Here is a 21,839-nt window from a genome sequence, read left to right on the forward strand (position 1 = left end):
ATCATTATTCAGGTATTTGTAGTCATTTTGTTCCAAGGTGAGCATAACCTTTTGTTGTCTCATGTTATGGCTCATTTTTTCTTTATAAATGCCCAGTGGATTGTGCACAGATATGGAATCATGATGAGGTTTTGTGAATTTGAGGTGTGGGTTGTTTTCAAATGAGTGAAAGCTATTTTGTCCTAGGGATATTCCTGGTTATCCTTGTAAGAGTGAAACGAATGCTCATTGCTAGTTCTAGTGCTCCTTAAATTATTATACCTTGAATTTTTTCTGGAATAGAGGGGGCGAACAAAGGTCAAAAGACCACTTGTTTAATCTCTGTAATGACATATTCTATCTGTATCCATTACACACTGAAAGTTTGTTCATTAAAACACACATGTTAAAAAAAAAAAAAAACACACATGTTTAAGAAACATAATCGGAACAAAATTTACTGTATGTATCGATATATATCTATCTGGGGTTATAAATACTTGTGTTTACATAAACATACATTATATACATTTTCATATAAATGTGTATATATACACAATCACAAATTCTACAGGAAATATATTACTATGTATATTATATGAGAGAAAATATATTGTATATAATTCAGTTGAGTAGTTCCTTTCATTTAAAAGAACTAGATAATTACCTATATTTTTATTTGGCTTCAATTATGTGGCTAATAGCTCTAGTTTTCCGTTTCCCTGTTTGCATTTGTGTATATGTGCATCTGTGGAGTCAATTTATTTATGCAGTAAAACCTAATCATAAATAGTTTTTCTATATCATCTTTTCAATTATATCAATGCAACAGAATATATTGTGAGGGTTCATTATGATACTGGGTAGTTCTCTCTCATTTTAAAAGCAAGAACCTGAAAAACGGATCCATGTCCCTCAATATCACATATTTCATAATTACTTACATTGAGCATTTGGGCTTAACTTTATCATTATCCCCATAGTTTAAAAATTATAACAAAGGCCCAAATAGAGTCACTGAACTCTAGAGTTGCAGTGAACCCTACGGGTCGTTAAATCCAGATTCTTCATTTTATATATTTTAAAAGGAACTTTGTGTATATATATATTTTTTTGTATAAAAATATAAAAAATTAGAACAAAATGCTTGATACTAAAGTGTTAGAATTTTTTTTTAACTTTCAGAATTTTCTGTGACATTTTAATGAGAAAGGAAAAATTATCTATTACTTAGTTTTAAGTTCCTCTTTACAACTTTATAACAGCATCACTCCTTGGGAAAGAATCTTCTAAAATGGCCTGAAGTAACCTCTATGGGATAATGGTTTATAAATACATTTTAGTTAGTTCAGTGGTAATTAGTGACACATGAGTGAAGAACCATATTTTAAGTTCATGGATACTGAGCTTAGTGAATGATGTTTTGCTTTATAAGAGTCTGTTGGGGGCTGTTATGAATAATAATGAGGAAAGAACATATATTTGCATCTATAGTGAATGCCCCCTGGGCAGCAAGGCCTTGAGAATCCACAGTGTCCAGGTACCGCTGCCTGAGTGACATCCCAGACTGTGCCCCCAGCACAGCAAAGCTGCAGTCAGTGTGTTGCTGCAGGGATCATTACCTTTTTGACACCACTTTCATTGCTTCTTTCATTCTAAATTTCTCTGAGATTGAGTTTTATTCATTCTATAAGTATAATACATCTAGTTTTGACACTTTTTGTCAGTAATTACAAAAGAATCAGTAGACTGGAATTTGGAGCAATTCAGATATTGTCTAACTCAAGTGTAACTCTTGCTTTTGGAGAGCTTCCTGTATGAAATAGGACAAGCACACTTTCCTGCCTTGTACAGTAAGGACCAGAGAGAGCATCTGCTCCAAATCCCCTCATTTAGGCAACCTTTGGACACCTTTTCTAAACCAACACCTTTCCCATCCTTCTCTATGTTCTTTCCCTGCTTATGTTCCTTCTAGCACACATCACTCCCTAACATACTATTTAATTATTAATACTCTCTCTCTATCATTTTCCAGTGGAATGTAAGCTTTATGAAAATAGGATTTTGTCTATTTTATTTACCTTTGTATCTTTAGTACTAGAACGCTGGCTGACACATTATTGTTGGATGAATGAAGAATGATGAGATTATAAGAACTTTGAAGCTGCTTATATATATTCCCTTACAGGTTGACAATTCCAGGGCAGTAGATTTCAGCAGTTATCCCACACTATGTGCTAGGCATTAGGATAAGTGAAGATGAATAAGATAGAATTCCTGCTCACATAGAACTTACCAACTCATAGGACATTCTGTTAATCTGATTTTCTGGGGATGGGTTTTAAGACTGCATAACTAGAAGAGGTCCCTTTACCTACAGAGTAAGAGGCTGAATTTGAATGTCATGAAAGATACTTACTACAAATCCCATAAGAGAATTACTTTTACGAGTTAAGCCGTTGTTTGTATCAGCTGTTGTTGAATGCAAACATGTTAGCAAGGGGTGGTAATTTACTAATGCAGTGGCACTTAATAATAACACATTTTCATTAAAATTTTTTTATTGAACCTACTCTGCACCAGGTGTATCTATTTCTATACTCACTTAGAAGAGGCATAGGAGAAGATCAGGTTTGTGGAAGGCAGAGGCTAAGGGCTGAGAGAAGTCTAGATGGAGCATAGTGTTTTGTTAGGAGTCTCAGTCTTACCAAGGAGGAGGACCTGGGCTAAGCAGCAGAAAACATGAGGCCAGAGCACCTGGTAGGCAGGCATTAAAGGGAAGGGGAAGTCAGATGAAGAAGTGAGGTTTGCCAAAGAATAATATTTATGATTTAGGACTTTCCATAGAACTGTATGGTAAATTCAGATATTAGAAATCATCTAGGTCAACCCTGCATCTATTTTTTTTTTTTTTTTTTGGGCTGTGTTGGGTCTTCATTGCTGCGTGTGGGCTTCCTCTCGTTGTGGCGAGCGGGGGCTGCTCTTCATTGTGGTGCGTGGGCTTCTCATTGTGGTGGCTTCTCTTGTTGTGGAGCACGGTCTCTAGGCACGCGGGCTTCAGTAGTTGCAGCACGTAGGTAGGCTTAGTAGTTGCCGGCACACAGGCCCTTGAGCGTGTGAGCTTCAGTAGTTGCGGTGCACGGGCTCTAGGGTGCATGGGCTTCAGTAGTTGTGGCTCACAGGCTTTGTTGCTCTGTGGCATGTGGGATCTTCCTGGACCAGGGATCAAACCTATGTCCCCTGCATTGGCAGGTGGATTCTTAACCACTGTGCCGCCAGGGAAGTCCCTCTATTTTTAAATTTATTTTTTTTATTGAATGAAAGATTCTTTACATTCTATAGTGTTTTACAATTTTCAAAAGTTTCACACACATGATTTCATATAATCCCGTAATAACCCTTTTTTATCCCCTACTCCTATATTGCCCCTCCCCCTTCCCTTTCCACACTGTTAACCACTAGTTTGTCCTCTGTATCTGTGAGTCTGCTGTTTTGTTTTATTCACTAATTTGTTGTATTCTTTTAGATTCCACATATAAGTGATATCATACAAGATTTGTCTTTCTCTGTCTGACTTCTTAGTTCGACTTAGCATAGTGCCCTCCAAGTCATCCATGTTGCTGCAAATAGCAAAATTTCGTTCTTTTTTATGGCTGAGTAGTATTTCATTGTGTGTGTGTATGTGTGTGTGTGTGTATACACACCACACCACCTCTTCTTTATCCAGTCATCTGTTGATGGCCACTTTTGTTGCTTCCTTACCTTGGCAATTGTAAATAACGCTACTATGAACATTGAGGTGCAGGTATCTTTTTGAATTAAGGTTTCTGTTTTTGTCAGATATATATCGAGGACTGGAATTGGTGGGTTATATGGTAGTTCTATTTTTAGTTTTTTGAGAAACCGCCATACTGTTTTCCATAGTGGCTGCACCAATTTACATTCCCACCAACATGTAGGAGGTTGACAAGTGTAGAAGGATTCCCTTGTCTCCACATCCTCGCCAACATTTGTTATTTGTGTTCTTTTTGATGATAGCCATTCTGACAGGTGTGAGGTGATATGTCATTGTGGTTTTGATTTGCATTTCCCTGTTGATTAACAATGTTGAGTATCTTTTCATGTGCCTGTTGGCCATCTGCATTTCCTCTTGGGAAAAATGTCTATTCAGTTCTTCTGTCCTTTTTTTTTTTTTATCATACTGCATGGTGAATTTATTTTTATCTTGGCAAATTGTATTTTTAAAAATCCAAGTATATGCTGTATATTGAGATACACCTAAAATATAAGGACACAGAAAGGTTGAAAGTAAAAAGACAGAAAAAAAATATACCCAGGAAATACAACCCCCCAAAAACTGGTGCCACAATATTAGTATCAGGCAAAGTACACTTTAAGATAAACACTATTAGGCACAATATGGTCACTACATTATGATGATACGAACAATCCATTAAGAAAGTATAAAAATTATTAACCTGTATGTATCTAATTATATTATCATTAAAAAAGCAAAAATGGAGAAAATTACAAGGAGAGAAGGATAAATACATTCAAATAGGAGAGATGTAAACATACTTCTCTTCACATTTAAGATACTATGCAGATAAGAAATTAGTAAAGCATAAAAAATGTGAAAGCACAATTAATAGTCTTTCTTTACTTGTTCTGTCCATTTTTTAATCAAGTTTTTTTTTTTTGAGTTGTATTATCTGTTTATATATGTTGGATATTAACCCTTTATCAGTCATAATCATTTGAAAGTATCATCTCTCATTCAGTAAGTTGTCTTTTCATTTTGTCGATGGTTTCCTTTGCTGTGCAAAAGCTTGTAAGTTTAATTTGGTCCCATTTGTTTATTCTTGCTTTTGTTTCCATTACTCTAGGAGATGGATCCAAAAACCTATTGCTGCAATTTATGTCAAGGAGTGTTCTGCATATGTTTTTCTCTAGCAGTTTTATAGTATCTGGTCTTCCATTTAGGTCTTTAATCCATTTTGAGTTTATTCTTGTATATGATGTTAGAGAATGTTCTATTTTCATTCTTTTACAAGTAGCTGTCCAGTTTTCCCAGCACCACTTATTAAAGAGACTTTCTTTTCTCCATTCTTGCCTTCTTTGTCATAGATTAATTAACCAAGTGTGTGGGTTTATTTCTGGGCTTTCTATCCTGCTCCATTGAACTATGTGTCTGTTTTTGTGCCAGTACTGTACTGTTTTGATTACTGTAGCTTTGTAGTATAGTCTGAAGCCAGGGAATATGATTCCTCCAGCTCTGTTAGTTTGGCTATTTGGGGTCTTTTGTGTTTCCATACAAATTTTAAAATTATTTGTTCTAGTTCTATGAAAAATGCCATTGGTGATTTGATAGGGATTACATTGCATCTGTAGATTGCCTTGGATGGTATGGTCATTTTGACAGTATTAATTCTTCCAATCCAGGAACACAGTATATCTTTCCATCTGTTTGTGTCATCTTCATTTTCTTTCATCATTGTCTGATAGTTTTATAAGTACAGGTCTTTATCCTCCTTAGGTAGGTTATTCCTAGGTATATTATTCTTTTTGATGGGATGGTAAATGGGATTGTTTCAACCCTGCATCTTAAATATGAAGAAAATAAGGTCTAGAGAAATATTTGGTGACTTGCCTATGGTCAGTTGCTAGAACTGTGAGTATTTAATTGCTATGGTTTTATGACTGTTCAACAGCCACTTTTTTCTTTTGGTAGCAAGCCCTGAGTTTGCTTAGGGATCTGCCTTCCTTATATCCCCAGCTCTTGTGGAATAGTGAGCTCCATTCACAGATTCCAGGGGTGGAGTATGAAATGTCAGCCTAACCCAATCAGAATAAGCCATCTCCCTGGACACACTGAGGTCTCACTGTGACTCACACTATGTGACTCAAGTGACACATTGCTACTCCAGGTCTTTTCCTGGTCCCATGAGGAAGTGTTCTTTATTTCTAGTTGACTCAAACTTGAAAGATGAAAGACTAAAGCTGCTTCAGCCATCTTGTTGCCCCCAGGTAGAGCCTATCTGTGACTGGAGCCAAGGTTGAGGGCTTGGAGCTCAGGAGGAGGGAGGACTCAGAGCCTGGTGTCATTGTTGGAACCTCTGTACCAGGCAGTGCCTGGGACACAACAGTGCCTCCTGGACTTCCCAGTTTCCTGAGCCACTGAGCTCCTTTTTTTCCCCCCCTTCTTTTTATACGTGCTTGGACTAAAGGTTGGGTTTGTTTGTTTTTGCAATGCAAATGTCCTCACTGATACACTGGTGGATTTCCAGTCCAGTTCTTACTTGTTTGGTGTTTGAATGTGTTTCTTGAACCCTGACATAAGGACAGTCACATAGGTGAGTGTGTCTGTTTGGTATAATTTGGTGGAACTAGTTTTAGTTCTAATGATACGGCCACAAAAAATTAGTATAATACAGAGGTTAATAATACCAAGTTTGGAGTAGAAAACTGGGAACTCAAATCCCCTTTCTACTTCTAGGATCTTCAGTAATTTCCTGAAACTCACTCCTTTCTAGCTCTTTCAGACACACAATAAAGATAATATTTATCCTTGCCTGGTGGGATCCTTGTGAAGATTAAGTGAGATTATATGCCTATAGCATGTAACAGAGCGCAGCACGTGGTAAACAGTCAGAAGTGTGTTATGGTGATTAATATTATGTTAACAATTGCTTAGTCATTGCTAGCTAAATGACAAGTTGAAAGATTGTTTTAATTTGGGATCAGGGGCTTCCCTGGTGGTGCAGTGGATAATAATCTGCCTGCCAGTTCAGGGGACACAGTTTTGATCTCTGGTCTGGGAAGATCCCACATGCTGTGGAGCCACTAAGCCCGTGTACCACAACTACTGAGCCTGCGCTCTAGAGCCTGTGAGCCACAACTACTGAGCCCATGTGCTGCAACTACTGAAGCCCGCGCACCTACTGCCCGTGCTCCGCAGCAAGAGAAGCCACTGCAATGAGAAGCCCACACACTGCAACAAAGAGTAGCTCCTGCTCTCCACAACTAAAGCCCATGCACAGCCATAAATTAATTAATTAATTAATTAAATCAATCAATCAATTAATTAATTAAAAATTGGGGATTAGAAGAATTGACTTTATTCTCTCCTTCAAAGATTTTATTTTTTAATTCTCATTCTGGTCCTTCTCCAATTTTGTAACCTTTATTTAGGCAATTTTTTTTTAGGCTCTCATTTTCTCATATTGTTCTCAAAAGACCCTTTTGGGATTTTAATCCCATCCTTGATTTCCTTCTGCATGGCCAGGCTATTTAATGGACAGCCTGCCTGCTAATAAAACATGCTCAGAGAAACTGAACTGTGTCTATTCCATTTATTTTTATTTCCAACTTGTTCTTATACAGTCTCTAACGATGCTACTTGCAAGTTTTATTTTCAGAGATCCCAATAATTTTTTTTTGGCCTAATAAATACCATTTTATGCTTCTGAAATATATGTTAGAACAGGTAGAAAAATAGATCTCTACTGTGTTTTCAGTTATGTTATCTTCACAAGGTAAAGGTAAAACTCCTTTTGCATTGATAGAACAATTTCATATATATATTTTTTGTATTTAAGGTTTATCCTCATTTTGGGTAATTATATATTCAGGGATTTGGAATTCTCTGATTATGTGTTAACTATCTCTCATCACTTTGTGTTAGCATGTACCAGAAGCATGATTTTAAGTTAGAATGGACCACATGCTGAGGAGAATGGGATAACCTAGGCAGTGAGAATTTAATAAGTAGAGTAACCTGGGACTCTCCTTTATTCTCCTTACTGGGTGATTAATGAGAATTTGTGTATATAAGGTAATCCTAAGGCAAGATTTTCCAATTACTTTTCTTTTGTTCTATATAATAAAATTTTGTGTGTGTAACTGATGTTTTTTCATATCCCACCAAAACTCCAATAATGAAGAATTATTTTTTTTATTTTTATTTTTTTATAAATTTATTTATTTTATTTATTTTTGGTTGCGTTTGGGTCTTCATTGCTGCGTGCAGGCTTTCTCTAGTTGTGGCGAGCAGAGGCTACTCTTCGTGGCGGCACGCACGGGCTTCTCATCACGGTGGCTTCTCTTGTTGCGGAGCATGGGCTCTAGGCGAGCGGGCTCAGTAGTTGTGGCTCCCGGACTCTAGAGCACAGGCTCAGTAGTTGTGGCACACGGGCTTAGTTGCTCCGCGGCATATGAGATCTTCCCGGACCAGGACTTGAACCCATGTGCCCTGCAGTGACAGGCAGATTCTTAACCACTGTGCCACCAGGGAAACCCTGTAGAGTTATTTTGAAGAAAATTATATTATTTATATGTCTTCAAACAGAACAGCTTCTACTGTACTCTAGGGTCTGAGCTCCTAGAACCTCAACAAAAGCCTACAACTGATTTAGAATTCAAGAATATTTTTTAGAGCATAGGCAAACCAGTGGACCCGACAGCACTTCTACCAACCAGAGTCTTGAGTGGGCCACTTGGGTAAAAGCCCATTAAATGTTTTTGTCAGTGATACATGAAAATATAATTTTTTAGGATAAAAAATTCTCTGAATCAATGTGATCCAGTAGCTTGAATGATAGATTTTTATGAATTTAGTGCAATCTAGTTTGGGAATTAAAACGGTGACATCCATAGTTGTATAGATTTATCCTCTAGTAAATTTCTCATTAGCATAAATGGAATGTCTGAAAGGGGAAAGTATACTTAAGTAGTCTGGTTTCTTCCCACAACCAGAGTAAGTTTATCAGTCAGGGTCTTAGCTGCAGAACATAAAATCCATTCTAGATGGTTTAAAATCAAGGGATTATTATGACTCATATAATTATCGGTAGACCTGTTGAAAGAGACACTGGGAGTTTTCAGGAATAGATTCCCAAACTGTATAGCAGAGCTGGACTGCAAAGGGAGCAGACAACTCTTCAAGAACCTGTTGAATCAGGAAGCTATTGCCACAACTGTCAACTCCAGCCCCCTGTACTTCTGCCACTATCTGTACCAGAGAACTGTATGCCGTATACCCTACTCCTCTCCTCCTATGAAACTCAGCTTAGATTCAGAGTGTCCTGGGATTACATCTGATTGACAGAACCTAAATTGTTTGGAATATTAGCTGCAAAGGAATCTGGGAAATCTAGCCTTTGGCCTTCAAGCCACTGCAGATGGGAAGGCAGGTAGAAGCGAGTTGGAATGACAGCTGAGTGAGCCAGCTACAGTGTCTGCCACGTTGGACTGGAGGTGCACATATTTTAATAATTTAAGAATCTGATGTGTGACATCCTTAGGAGCAGATAATTCAGATTAAATTCCTGATGTGTGGGTAGTAAATATCTGATGATTTGGCTGAGGTGCATAGAGGCAAGGGAGAGAGATGGGAAGGAACAGGCAGGGATTAACAGAAACCATCATCCTAAGATCAGACAGATTCATGTTGGTGAGATCTTTAGATTCTTCAGTTTCCTTATATCCCTATTTCTGCCCTGCTTTCTTCATGAGCAGTCGCTTACATAAAACATCTTCTTGCTTTACCTCTTTATCTTGCTCATTCAACCTCTTAGCAGAGGACAGAAGCCACTTATCTCCTTGGACAAGACAGAAAGCTTTTGTCTGTGAGTGAAGAATAGTTGTCTCTGTGGCCCTTTCATTTTCTATATAACTAACATCAATTGCACCATTAAATACATTGCCATCACCACTACACAAGAAGAGGGTTAAACTGGTTCCTTACCAGAGGTGTGCACTTCATGCATTTGGAGCTTTCTTTGCAGAGATTCGTGCTACTACCAGGAATGTCTGCTTGGGGAATGCTCAAAAACTGGTGGGATTTGGCATTGGTTCAACTACAGGGACCGGAATGTGAGATTTTAGCAAACATCTTATGGCCCTGCACCGAACTCTTAGTTCCCCAGCCCTGCCGAATTAGCTGCTTCTTTCCTCTGCTCTAGTGGCAGCATCTGGACAGGGTCTTCAAGATGAGGAGCATCTGTTCCCACCCTTGAATTTTTAGTTTCTCCCTAAAACTCAGACCCGAAGCCTAGTGCACAGCTGAACCCATCAGCAAGTTGTGTGTTTGAGTGGCAAATTGGGGTATGAACACCCCCTTTCTGAGCTGTTTTGCAGCCTCTCTCCTAGTCATGTTGCACACTTGGTCCATTGTCTGTGGCTACCTAAGACTGGCTCTCTGCAGGCAGGGAAGCATTTTGAAGGCACCGAGTTCTTTTAGAGCTTCCTTTTGATGCTGTTTTGATTCTAATTATCTTTAAGTATGAGAAACTGAGATATCATGATCAAGATTGGAAAAGCCACCCTCGTCCCCCTCCCAACACTGCAACTATTGGGAGACATATTTTTAGGCTTCATTGGAGTGTTTGGAACAAGTATTTTCAGAGAATTATCTAGTAGCCCTTAGTAGAGGGCTTCTGAACATTTTTGTTTCCCTTATAAAATAGACAAACTAATAGGAAAGCTATGTCAATTGTTACTTCAAAAATTCTGAATCCTCTGTGATTTTTTTTTTTTTATAAGATACCAGGCATTATCAAAGGTCTACAAAATAGGCTGTTACCTCACCCACACGGATGACCTTGTCCTTTTAAACAATTCAGCACAGTTGGCTGGGTGAGTCAATCCTATTAATGTCTGCTGTCTGGTAGAAAGTAAATGGTCATTTGAGTCTAGTAAAGGACAATAGTTATCTTCTAATAGGAACAGGCAATATTAAATGTTGGCTTTAACTGTGAAAGTGTCAACTGTATGTCAATTGGACAAATGCTTTTCCAGGTGAAAGGAAAATTCAGATGGTTAGAAATGTTTCCTTTTTCAGAATCAAGTTAATAAAATTTAAATTCAATAAATAGATTTTCACATGAATGTAATGCTGAAAATGTTTGTCTAACACTTGACTATTATCAACTTTAATGGCATTTATAACAAATACGCATTAATTAAAATGTTATGCAACAATAAGTTTTTTGTGTCTATTAGTGTTAACTGAATTTCTTTGAAATAAATAGCCTTCATAGAGGAAAGTTGGAGGTTTTATTTACTGTAGTAGGATGCTATCAGTGTAGTAAAAAGCCTACAGATTTTGAAATTCTGAATCCTATTATTTAGGGAAATTTGGGCAAACATTCTGCATCTGTTTTGTCATAGGCAATAGGATAATTATTCTGAAATTAAAAATTTATTGGGGAATTAAATACAGTCATTGATTTACTCAGTAACAACTTATTGGGTACCTACTTAGTGCCAGGCACTAAGCTATTATTCTGAAACAAGACTCATTATTGCCATTAAGAAGCTGTAATCTAGAGTATGAAAAAGCACGTTGGATGTATAAAAGATGTTAATCAAATACATGTAGTTACTAGTAAAAATGTAAAGATGAAATAGTTATCTATTTTATCTTTGAGATAAAATATTCAGTGCTCTAGTCTTAGTCTTAAAAATACCTTAAAGAGCAACTTGTCAATGTTAGACCAGTTTAGACAGTATCTGCTCTCAAAGAAGAGCTCTACTTTTCAGAGGATCTATCAAAAATAACTACAATAATAGTATCTTTCTAATCCTAACTGTCACGTGATTCAAGCAAAGCCTTTACTGTCTCACCAATAACCAATTTCCAACAAGGCAACTCACTAGTTCTTTTTTTTATAAATTTATTTTATTTATTTTTGGCTGTGTTGGGTCTTTGTTTCTGTGCAAGGGTTTTCTCCAGTTGCGGCGAGTGGGGGCCACTCTTCATCGCGGTGCGCGGGCCTCTCCCGTTGCGGAGCACAGGCTCAGCAGTTGTGGCTCACGGGCTTAGTTGCTCCGCGGCATGTGGGATCTTCCCAGACCAGGGCTTGAACCCGTGACCCCTGCATTGGCAGGCACCAGGGAAGCCCTACTCACTAGTTTTGCTAGTCATAGCCTGATTCAGCTTTTGTAGTGCCTGAAGCATATGCAAACGTGAGGGTCTCTTTAAGAAAGCAAATCCAGTATCAAAAACACAAAATTAGGTTCAAATGTAACATAGATTTAGAATAAAATAATAAATCAAATGACAAATATTTAAAAAGGCATCAGATACCACAAACATCACAAAATTCAAAAATAATGCTTTATTAATTAATTTTCTGTAAAAGTAAGGATTTTTTTTTTCTATAATTTTGGCAGCCTACTTGATCACCTCTCCATATGGCAATAATTTTTTTATATCACTTTCTATAGAGACAGTAGAATTCAATCTTTTGTCAAACATTGCTAATTGAAAACTGCTTTTTGTTAATTTAGAAATGTTTCTTTCAACTTCATAGCTCTCTACTGATGTTGTCATATACATTTTTAGGATTCCTATCAAATTGGGGAAACTTCTATCAAGTGTCTTTGATACATGAATTATACAGTTTGGAAGAATTTTCTCTGGTCCAGTCCATTTCAAACCACCTTTCTCTTCGACCACTCGTACCTTCCAGGCGCTAGAATAGAAGTTGATATTCTGATCCAATCTCAGGTCCTGTGACTACGTGTCATGGAGCTGGATGAGTTGGCATAACTAGGGGTAAATGTGTTCCTGAAACCATTCCTACACTGGATGGTCAGCAATAACTTAACCATATGAGTAAATAACTGAAACTATATAATATATCTCATTAAACCCAAACTAAACATATTTTCAATTCCACCTCCCTTAACTGTACTCCCCAAATCCCCATGACCTCCCCCATGAATGGAAGGGAAGCATAATACAAGTACGAGTAGAACGAGATACATAGTTATGTGTACAGCATACTATGTTTTTAAATATAAAAAAATCCAAATGACCTTGTGAACGTACTGCTGGAACTCCTCCAAGAACTGTGGAAGCGGCCTCTGCAAGTGAGAAGGGCCTAAGATTATGCTTCAATATTTCATGGTAAAGTTGCCTTTGTACCTAACATAGCTCTTTCCTTATACAGCAGAATATTTATTGGGTGGGTGTTATCCTTGCAACAGTATTATAAAATGGTAGTATTTTAATGGGAGAGTCATATGGTTCCATTTCCCTGAATAGGCCCTTTATCTATTTCAAATATTGTCTTTATCAGCTGCTAATTTGTTTTGTACCGTTGGTTCTTAATTTATTCATGCAGATAACCAACGAATGTCACCTATGCAAGGCAGTGTGCTAACCCTGCAGAGGATGAGAGGTGGAGAAGAGTTATTTGCTGCCTTTCAGGGGTTGTGGGTGGTTTTTAATAGAGAGTGCAGAATTAGTAAACTGATATTCCTTCGAATTCCAGCTTTTATCTGATATTTTACAAAATAATGCAGAAAAATCTCTGCTTTCTCAAATGTCTCTTAGTATTTTCCTTTCTCAAAGTTGCAGTGGTACATTTCTGATATTCCCCAACACTCTCTAACATTCTCTATATTTAAGTGGCTAAGCCACTTCTACCACCAGTATGCAGATTCCAGAGGTTGTCTCTCTCTGTTCCATGTAGCTTTATAGTTAGATGTTTATAGCCATGTCCCTTGGCAGAGATTGATGAAGAACAAAAATCTTTGAACATTGCCAATGGTCTTGAAAGGCTGTCTCATTACTAGATACATGAGACTATCAAAGCACCTCATTTCCTTGAGTTGTTTTTTTTCTAGCATTCTCCCCATGGTGAAGATATTTCCTTTCACAATCATTTTAGATGTAATGGTAATCATTCTGTGTCTTCTGGCACGTGAGCTGGTGAAACAGAGATGCTGACTGATAAAGCGTTGATAATTTCTATCAAGTATCACTGTATTTCATTTCTGAGATCCCGTTCCTGCAGAGGGGCTATTTTGATTTTGTTAGTTTAGTGATTTGTGTGGAATGTGGGGTCATGATTTATGTGGCATACATTTTCTTTTTTGTTTAATTAATTAATTAATTATTTAAAAAAATTTTTATTTATATTGGAGTATAGTTGATTAACAATGTTGTGTTAGTTTCAGGTGTATAGCGAAGAGTACTTCAGTTAAGAATCTCGCTATTCATCTGAGGAACTAGCATTGTAAGAATGAAAAGAATCCCTCTGCACTAAGAGAATCAGAGGCCTGGGATGAACTTGGGAGGAACCCATGGTATTGGGCATGTTTATCTTCTAATTAATCAAGATAAAATAAAAACAGTATTTTTGTGTTTAAAGAAAGCATCAGAACGATTTTCCTAGTTACCCATTCCAGTTTTTAACAATTCTCACTCTCAGGCTGTTGTTTCATTTGTAATAAAATTGCCCAATAGTGAGTTTTGGAAAGTAATACAGGTGGCTCATAACAGGAGTTCTCCAAAGGGTACCATGAATTAAAACAATGATATTGAGGCTTGGAGTTTTGAAAACCTCCAATAGCTAACAGGGGAAATGAGGTGAAGAACTCAGCTTTGTAAAGGATTCCTATTAAGGCCCTGGAAACTCACAAATTTGTGAAAATTCATTGAGCCTCTCTAATATCAAGGGCAGCTATACTTCTATTTCTCAGAAGTGCCTTCTTCCTCATTCAAATCTCTCTGCTACCCTTTGATGAAATGTTTTATTTTGTAGGCACTTATTTTTTCATTCAACATACTTTTTCATTTTCCCTAACAATGTCCAAGATAAAACACTACGGGTGCAGAGATGAGCAAAGATCCACAGTCCCTGGCCTAGAGGAACCCAGTCTAGGAAACGATAAACATGAGAATATGTGGTAAAATTATGCCCATACTGGGTGAAGCGAATCAAAAGGTATCACTAAATAAGGGAGAAATGCAGGCGTTTCACCCACTCTTACTATAATGGCACTTTTAAGCAGCTTTTCACATTAGAAAATAGAATACCAAACCTCCCGAGGAAGTACATTCCATTAGATTACATCTCCAGAGTCTAGAACAAATCCAGTAAGTGGATACCTGAATGGGAAGACTCATGAAAGTGATTCCTTCTAGCTAAAGTTTCTTTCAAAGTCAGATTTCCCACTTTTACTAATTGACTTATAGGAAGTAAATTCTTGGTAGTGTTATAATGAATAGTCCATCTTTTCTTCCATTTATCAACACTTCAGAAATACTGAGCTCCAGTCTCAAAGTACTTATCTGTGCAAGCAAGAACAATTAATTATTCAAAATGTAAAGTCTGGAATCCATCTAAAATTGTAATCTGGTCAGTAGGTAATGAATAGCAGTAGAACTTTCAAGAATGTTTTCAGGCATTCTGAATGAGACTGGACCAGACTTGAGAATTGTATATAGAATGGTGATTCTTGCTCTTTTCACAATATATCATAGGCGAAGTGTGGATCCTCTTAGAAGAAGGCATGTACACAGTTTTAGGGGTTTCACTGAAACCTTTAAATGGAGTCTCCATCAGTTTTTTGGACGCTTTCCTTGTCTTGGACTAGCTTGCTAGTGCTTCTTTCATCAGGAATCCACATAGCACATAATTACTGTAGGAATACAAGGAACACTTCAGAGTAATGGAATCGCATAAGCTAAATATTTCTGAGTTTCCTAAAGCTTTGAGGTTTGGCCTTAATAAAATCAGCTCCTGCAGTTCCAATGCCACTCTCTTCCCATGGCCTGGTCAAGGCTTGCCTTGGCTATCTGAATAGCCTGTTAGCTGTTTAATCTGTCACTATTCCCATACCTCCCACCCCTCTGCCATACTAAATGCCAGAGTGATTGGACCAAAACATGCATCTCATGATTGAAAACCTTCATTGGCTCCTGAAACCCATATGTTCAAGCCCTGCATCATGGAATTGAATACCTTAATCATTTTACCCCTGGATATCTCTCCAGCCTCATGTCCCCAAGCTCCATCTTCTACTTCTTTATCAGATGCTCAATTGGTACATTCCTTTATGGCAGAATACGAAAAAACCATCATGGTTTATATCTCCATTCTTTGCCTTTTTGCTTGGAATATACTTTCATCTCTTGCTCTCCTTGTGAACTATTCCTCATTCTATAAAATTCGATGCAGAGGTCAATTCCCCCAAGAAGCTCTCCCAGACAGCAGCAATCACTTTCCCTCTGATTCATGGTATCTTGAATGGAATTCTATTGATGCTTTTATTATATCATATTTAAATCTTATTGTTCACTTACTTGAATCACCAACTAGATTCCTGTGAGCATTAATTTTTTGGTTTTTTTTTTTTTTTTTTTTTGATTGATTGATTTTGGCTGTGTTGGGTCATCGTTTCTGTGCGAGGGCTTTCTCCAGTTGTGGCAAGCGGGGGCCACTCTTCATCGCGATGCGCGGGCCTCTCTCGTTGCGGAGCACAGGCTCCAGACGCGCAGGCTCAGCAGTTGTGGCTCACGGGCCCAGCCGCTCCGCGGCATGTGGGATCTTCCCAGGCCAGGGCTCGAACCCGTGTCCCCTGCATTAGCAGGCAGACTCCCAACCACTGCGCCACCAGGGAAGCCCTAATTTTTTGGTTTTATAGCCCAGTACCGTGGCACACTGTGCAAGGTAGTTGAATTGAGAAGTGCAGTGTCATTCTGTTGCAATTTTTTTTAAATCCATTTTATTTTTAGTAATAACTATTTTGTCTGCAGAAGAAAGGATGAGTAGTATTTTAATGAGTTTTCTATTACAGCATTTAAGTAGTAATATAGCAATAGTTTAAAAATCATCCAAAAGCCAGTGTTATGAAGTGAGTCCTGAGAAGAGAAGATCAGGGATAAAGTAATGGTAGAGCCAGCCCTAAAATATTGGCAGAAAGAGTAGGAAAAACACATAACAGATAGGTGAGCACCTTGGTGCAATAAATTGACAAATATTTCTAAATATAACCTGGAGGCTGACCTCAAACTCCCAAGATCAATTTGAAGTGCAGAAAGTTAGGGAATGAATGGCATGACTTTTATCCCAAAGATTTGACCTACTGGAGCTGGCAATATCATTTCAAAATAATCTTTGAGGCATTTTTGTAATTTAGTTGTTCTAATTAGTAACTATCTACATGTAGAATTAGATCAGCATTATTACTCTAATTTTAAAAACTCTCCTTTGTCTTCTAAGTATTTCTCATTTATTTATTCATCCTGTATCATTGATTTCAAGAGGTATTTTTTTCCTTGAAACGTAGCAGTTACTTAAAAAGAAAACCTTCCTCTTGTAAAAAAGTCATTCTTGATATTGCTGTGTAAATATCTTTCTAATGCTATAATTATAGGACAGATACTACTTTATTTTGTAGTTAATTAAACTTTTATTTTGACCTTTTCATGTTTCCTTGGGGTATTTTTCTTTACACATTGTTATTTTAACGATAGCAATATACCAGTTTATTAAAAATTTTAGTCCAAATCAGAAAACAACCAGAGCAGAAGAAGAAATGTGATGCTGGTGCGTTAGAAAGGCACTTATTTCTATTCAATATTTTGTTTTTAATAATAATCTTGTTATATTTTCTCAGTATTATATTATTATTTGACTCAACAACTGCATAAATATATCACTACATATAGAAGTAGAATTTATACTCTCTAAAATTTGACTTGGATAAACCTATTGTTTTCAATTGGAAATAAGGTTAGTAATGACAAATAAAATATGATTATAGAATAAATATGAGGGAAGTGAAAGAATAAGACTTGTGGAGGTTCTACTGACTAGGAGAGCAGGTTAACTTTTGGAATGGGGATGGGGCATCAAAATGATTATTAGCTTAGACAATATGAGCATGTGTGTATACAGATGTATGTATATAGGAATATGTATGTATATTGTGATTATACATAATTTTATATGTACAAATAATATTTATATATTATACATAAATATATTATTAATATAACATAACACAAATTATCTATTTTATATGGTAAATAATATACATTAAATCAGTATGTTATACATATTTTATATATTGTATATGTATATATATAAAACAAATATAACAATAAAATATCTAAATCTGTTTTTGAATTTTATTTTATTTTTTTATCCAGCAGGTTCTTATTACTTATCTATTTTATACATATTAGTGTATATGTGTCAATCCCAATCTCCCAATTCATCCCACCACCACCTCCCCACCCTGCTTTCCCCCCCTTGGTGTCCATATGTTTGTTCTCTACATCTGTGTCTCTATATCTGCCTTGCAAACCAGTTCATCTGTACCATTTTTCTAGATTCCACATATATGCGTTAATATACGATATTTGTTTTTCTCTTTCTGACTCTGTATGACTGTCTCTATGTAAAATAAATGTGTATATATTTATTTATTTATTTCCAGGAAGATAACGAGTGGAGTCATTAAGCTTTATGTGCGTGGAAGCTATTTTTAAAAATTTAAAGAAATCAAAGCATGCATTATGTCTTTAAATAATGCACTTGAACTGTAGTTACTTGATTCATCAGTTTAAGTAGTCCTTATTGATCCCTTGCTATAAAATGTGGACCAATCAGGGCACTAAACCTTTCTCCCACCTTCTTTCTACTACTCCATCTCCCATTTTTTTGTTAGTTATTTAAGTTATTTCTACATCTCAAATTTCCTAAGGTTATGCTTTGATTTGCCCTTGGAAACATGGCCCAAAGCTAAAGCTATTTTACTTTATATGAGTGTTTTTCTCATACTATACAATATTTTCTTCCAGAGCAGAAGAAAATCTATTGCTTATAGCGAAAACAGGTAAAAGTCATGAAACAAAATACATGAAAATAATCACTTCATTATACCAGGGCGTCAAACATGGTAACAGCTTCATAAAAAGCCAGGTTCTTAGAGGCCTCTGGAAATATTAGTGTTACTGACCTGTAAAGTATTTATTTACCCCATGAATGACAGCAGGTCCTTTGTCCTCTGAGGGTGGATTGTCAACCAATACATCTTTGAATCGATACCATTTTGAAGGAGTCACCAAATTCATTTATCCTTTGTCTTCTCTATACAGATTGACAGCTAGGCAGACAGCAAGAGTGTAATCCCATGTTTCTTAAAGTGAAATAGTTGGTACAGAATTCTAGGTCACTCCAATTACTATCACTCTAACTTAAACATAATGGCAGGTTGCCTTTAATTCGGAGTCTGATGGTGTAAAGGGATTTGAAAAACGAAACAAGATTTTAATCCAGTGTGTTCGCAGAAGGTTGAATTGACAGTCACATGGGCAGAAGCAGGGGCAAGCTTTGAGTAAAACTGATAGAAATAATACATCTTAATTTCCATTTTCCCATAATTGTGATTGTCATGCTGATTAATCATAGACCATGTCATGAGTATCTCAAGATTTAGGGACATGTAAAATTAGAATAATGCCTTTGATCAAAAACTGTGTGTTAATGGTTGTACATGGAATCGATCCTCTTGGACCATCTCTTGTCACACAGGAAGAAGGTTCATGCTTGATCCTCTTGAGCCCTGTTTTGTTGAAGCATCTACTTCCATTGGCTCTGACCGGAGCACTTTCCTAATGGAATCTCACTTTCCCCTTTTCCCTTCTTATTATTATTCAGAATGTTTCCGTCCTTCTCTTAGCTACCTGCATTGGAGCAAAGATGTGTTCAGTGATTTCTCCAGAGATGGAGCTCAGCTGGCAACTCACAATAGACAACACAGATGTGACAAGAAGTTATCTAAGAATTTGAAACTATAAACAAGAAGAAATGTATACCCAAGCAGCTTAAGCAAAGAGGTTATCCATGTAAATAACTTTCCTGATGCTTCAAAGACCTCCCAGAGAAGGAGCTTTTATTATCTTACACACACTGGGTGCTTAAACTTTGCATCTTGATACTACTAATGATTGTTGTAGCTCTGCCTCTTTAAAAGGAAATACAATGTAGTAATTGTAGCCATCTAGCTGCTGAATTGCATGGCCTTGCAAATTTTCTTAGCTGGTTATTCAGTGTTCCTTAACGTTAGCTGCACATAGAATAACATGGGGAGTTTTGAAATATTGATGCCTGGATCCCATCATCAGAAATTCTAATTTACTTGGGCCAGTGTGTATCCTGAGCCTTGGGATTTTTAAAACGTCCCAGGTGATACGTACCTGCAGCCAAGGTTGAAAATCATTGTCTAAATTGTGTTAGCTGGCATATACTGAGTGCTTATTTTGTTCCAACCCTGTGCTAAATGCATTACACATGGCATCTTGTTTGCTCAGCAAAACAACTCTCTGAAGTTGCAAATATGTAGTACCTCCATTTTACAGATGAGAACAGTAAACTCAGGCTAAGTGAATTTCTCAAAGTTACATACATGTCTGGTGAGTAGCAGAGAAAGGATTTGAACCATGTCTGCCCACAATCCTGTACTGTTGACCATCCTCATTGGTGGAAGTTTTGAGCCCAAGGTAGAAGAAATGGCTTATTACAGGTTAAGTATGTGGTAAGGGCAGTTTCCTCACAGGGCAGGAGATTGAGCTGGCCAATGTTTTCCACACCCTTTCCAGCATTTATTGTTTGTGGACTTTTTGATGATGGCCATTCTGATCGGTGTGAGGTGGTACCTCATTGTAGTTTCCATTTGTTTTCTCTAATAATTAACGATGTTGAGCGTCTTTTCATGTGCTTTTTGGCCATCTATATGTCTTCTTTGGAGAAATGTCTATTTAGGTCTTCTGACCATTTTTTTGATCCTCCAGCCCATTTTTAAACATTTAGCAGCACACCACTGCTTAAGCATCCAAAGCTACTTACACAGGGTATTTACATTTCTGCCTGGAAAAGTCATACCTTCACTTAAGATTTATTTTCCAATATTTTGCAGACTTTCAGTTTTGGTAAGATTTTACTTTAAAAATATTCAAATGTAGGAGATGAGTGCCCAAAGTTTGAAAGATAGAATGCAATGCTATTTCTTCCTGATAAGTTTTAAGTGATGGTGAATTTGATGGAACAAAAGGAAATGATGTCTGTATTTTACATCTCACATATCTAAAGAGAAGTAGGAAAATTTGAAATGACATCTGTATTTTACAGCTCACATATCTAAAGAGAAGTAGGTAAATTTGATCTAAAAAATTCTGTAGAAGCCCGACCTAGGCTCAACGTAAACCTCTAGGTACTAATGTGTTATAATGCATTCATTTTTTTATGAAGTGCTTACCCAAATAGAAGTTTCACTGCAATCCGTGATGGAGATTTGTTTCATGTTTACTTCATTAGAGTTTAGTATTTCTAAATTTCTATCTTGGAGACTTTATGACATAATCAAATATTTTAAGGGTTTTAGAAGGAGTTTCTATTTAAAACAGAAAAAAATACCTGCCAATTATAAAAGCCATGTTACATGTGAAATCAGGGTGAACTTAGCTAAATCAAACTCCTCAGTCAAAGACTAGGCCATTTCTGGACTTCCCTGGTGGCGCAGTAGTTAAGAATCCTTCTGCCAATGCAGGGGACACGAGGCTCAATCCCTGGTCTGGGAAAATCCTACATGCCGCGGAGCAACTAAGCCTGTGCGCCACAACTACTGAGCCCACGTGCCACAACTACTGAATCCCATGCACCTAGAGCCCATGCTCCACAACAAGAGGAGCCACCACAATGAGAAGCCCATGCACCGCAAGGAAGAGTAGCCTCCGCTCGCTGCAACTAGAGAAAACCCGCGGGCAGCAACGAAGACCCAATGCAGCCATACATACATACATACATTAATTAATTAATAAAAAAAAAAAAAAGACTAGGCCATTTCTCACTCCAAAATAAAGTTTCCTTTCTACTCCAGTGAAGAATGATCTTTCCTCCTGATTTATTGCTACTCTGTGTACCCGCCAAACTATTCATTTGGCACTTAGCACAACACCAAGAGACCTGTCTGTGCAAGGTTGGTTTTCAGGTTTCTTAAGATAGCTTCTGTCTTGTTACAAATCTCTTGCTTTGATATTCATCTTATCATGCATGTTG

Source organism: Balaenoptera acutorostrata, chromosome 2, assembly GCF_949987535.1.
Source record: "Balaenoptera acutorostrata chromosome 2, mBalAcu1.1, whole genome shotgun sequence".
NCBI lineage: Eukaryota > Metazoa > Chordata > Mammalia > Artiodactyla > Balaenopteridae > Balaenoptera > Balaenoptera acutorostrata.